Source organism: Diaphorina citri, unplaced genomic scaffold (assembly GCF_000475195.1).
Source record: "Diaphorina citri unplaced genomic scaffold, Diaci psyllid genome assembly version 1.1 scaffold1806, whole genome shotgun sequence".
Classification (NCBI taxonomy): domain Eukaryota; kingdom Metazoa; phylum Arthropoda; class Insecta; order Hemiptera; family Psyllidae; genus Diaphorina; species Diaphorina citri.
Window position 1 is genome coordinate 29,005 of NW_007379232.1, and position 2,537 is coordinate 31,541.

At 36.8% G+C, this 2,537-nt stretch overlaps 1 long non-coding RNA gene across 1 annotated transcript; it reads left to right on the forward strand.

Moving 5' to 3' along the window:
- The first annotated feature begins 518 nt into the window (after window positions 1-518).
- Window positions 519-1,512, forward strand: LOC113470753. The gene is made up of 2 exons (XR_003393696.1): window positions 519-784; window positions 1,413-1,512. It is a non-coding gene; the product is annotated as an uncharacterized LOC113470753 (long non-coding RNA).
- The last annotated feature ends 1,025 nt before the right edge of the window (window positions 1,513-2,537 follow it).

Genomic DNA, 2,537 nt, shown 5'->3' on the forward strand with positions numbered 1-2,537 from the left:
ACACAGAGGGAGTACGATAAAGACACAGAGGGAGTACAATAAACACACAGAGGGAGTACGATAAAGACACAAAGGGTGTACGATAAAGATACAGAATGAGTACGATAAAGACACAGAGGGAGTACGATAAAGACACAGAGGGAGTACGATAGAGACACAGAGGGAGTACGATAGAGACACAGAGGGTGTACGATAAAGACACAGAGGGAGTACGATAAAGACACAGAGAGAGTACGATAAAGACACAGAGGGAGTACGATAAAGACACAGAGGGAGTACGATAAAGACACAGAGGGAGTACGATAAAGACACAGAGGGAGTACAATAAACACACAGAGGGAGTACGATAAAGGCACAAAGGGTGTACGATAAAGATACAGAATAAGTACGATAAAGACATAAAGAGTGTACGATAAGGATACAGAATAAGTACGATAAAGACACAGAGGGAACTGATAATAGCCTTTGACACCCTGCACAGACCTCCTTTTCCTAATCCTCCCCCACAATTTCTTAACCCTTTCGTGACCACTGGGACACCCGTGTCCCACTAACTTAAAGAGACCATAGCAGTCTCTACGAGAAAAAAATCGAGTATCGACTTGTGCTGCGCTCTACTTCAAACTCTCGAGAACACAGTGGAACTAAAATTTCATGGTCAAGTTTGTTTTGATTTTCGATATTTATCATTTAGTGTCAAAAAACGTGAGGGTGGTGATAATTTTGAGAGTTTTTTTTTAGATTTTCACCATTTCGTTAATTAGAAGGATTTTCCATGGAAAAAGTAAGTGTTTTTTTGCATGATTTTGTGCCAAATATGTTTCTTTATAGTTGTATGTAGTTCTTTCTAAAAAAAAAATGTAAACATTTTCTGTTATGGCTGATCTACTTTGTGGGTCACCGGTGTCCCGCTGGTCCAACGGATGTACTTTTTTTTGAAATTTTAATTTCCTGTGATTGATATTGATTAGTTATCATGATCTATCTCGAGAACAGGAAGAGATAGAGACTTGAAATTTGATATGTAGCTGTCAAATGTGACAAGGATGCGACACGAAACTTTTGGTTAAGACCGGTGCAACGCTTGGCGGCATTTTACCGCTTTTTGGCGGTTTTCGGTGTATTTTAACAATATCTCGGGAACGGTATGAGCTAGAGACTTGAAATTTGGTATGTAGTTCACAAATGTGACGAGGATGCAACACAAAACGTTTGGTTGAGATAGGTGCTGCGGTTGGTGCTATTTTGACCGCTTTTGGACAGATTGCGACCGTTTTTTCAGCTATACCGACTAAACGGTTAGAGATATTGTAAAAGTTAGGGTAAAAGAACACTCAAATAAGCATCATTTAATAGGATAAGGAACCCCGTGTGATGTTCACACTAGATTTTTTTGTTTACTTTCATAACAGCACACTAGTTCCATTCCATGGCTTGTAAAGTTGTTGTCATATCAGTAAATCCTAAGATTCTGAGAATATACAATGTATATGGACGCTCTTCAACTGACCCTAAATGTATAAAACCAATAATGGGTCTAATATTGTATATAGGATGCTCTCCATGGCCAAAAAACTCCAGCGAGAAATAAGTTTATTGTTTAATTTACCTTTTTTTTTAAGTTACTAGGAGACCAATGGGACATATGTGTCCCACCAGCTGATGCTACCCAAAGTCCACTGGGACACATAGGTCCCACGTCGTTATCTCAAAAACGGTAAGCTTTTTTCAATTTTTTATTTCAGATTTGATAAATGCATAACCCCTAGTCCTTTGACACCAAAAATTAAGTTTGTGAGTCTTTTCTTTCTAATTTGGTCACGAAAGGGTTAATAGAAAATCCCATTGTTAAGACGTTTTGTCCTTAATGTCAAAACATCACCATTACAATGACTTGGCCTGTCTTTTTTCTCTTGTGCTGAGAACAAAAGAAAATTAATGAAGGTATTCTAGGTAGGTACTATTGATAGGGATAAGAATAGTGGTGAAGAATCGAGAGAGAAAATAGAGTAAAATCTTAGAAATAGAGAGAAAGAGAGAGAGAGAGAGAGAGAGAGAGAGAGAGTTTCAAAGAGTGTTGGAAAAGTACCTACATGGAAATGTAAGTTAGTAGAAAGAAAGTACGTAAAATGGGGAAGGAGGGCGTACCGCTACATATAAGGGTTGGAAAAGTACGTACAGGGAAAAGTAAAGGAAAAGTACGTAAGTATAAGTACGCCAGACTGTGGTTAGAAAATGTATATCCACAATGTAGGTATATATTTTTTCATCCTTTCAGGGTGAAAAAACGTGAAAAGAACTACCTACATAGAAAGTGTAAAGAATGTAGGTAATGTAAAGAAAAGTGCGAAATGGCAACGTGGCCCGTGCCCCAAATATTTTGAGAACCGCTGATTCTTCTAATCTAGGAAGTAGGCAGATCATTCTATTTTAAGAATGTAGGTATTTTGTTTTATTATTATTATTATTATTATTATTATTATTATTGTTATTATTATTATTATTATTATTATTATTATTATTATTAGTATTAGTAT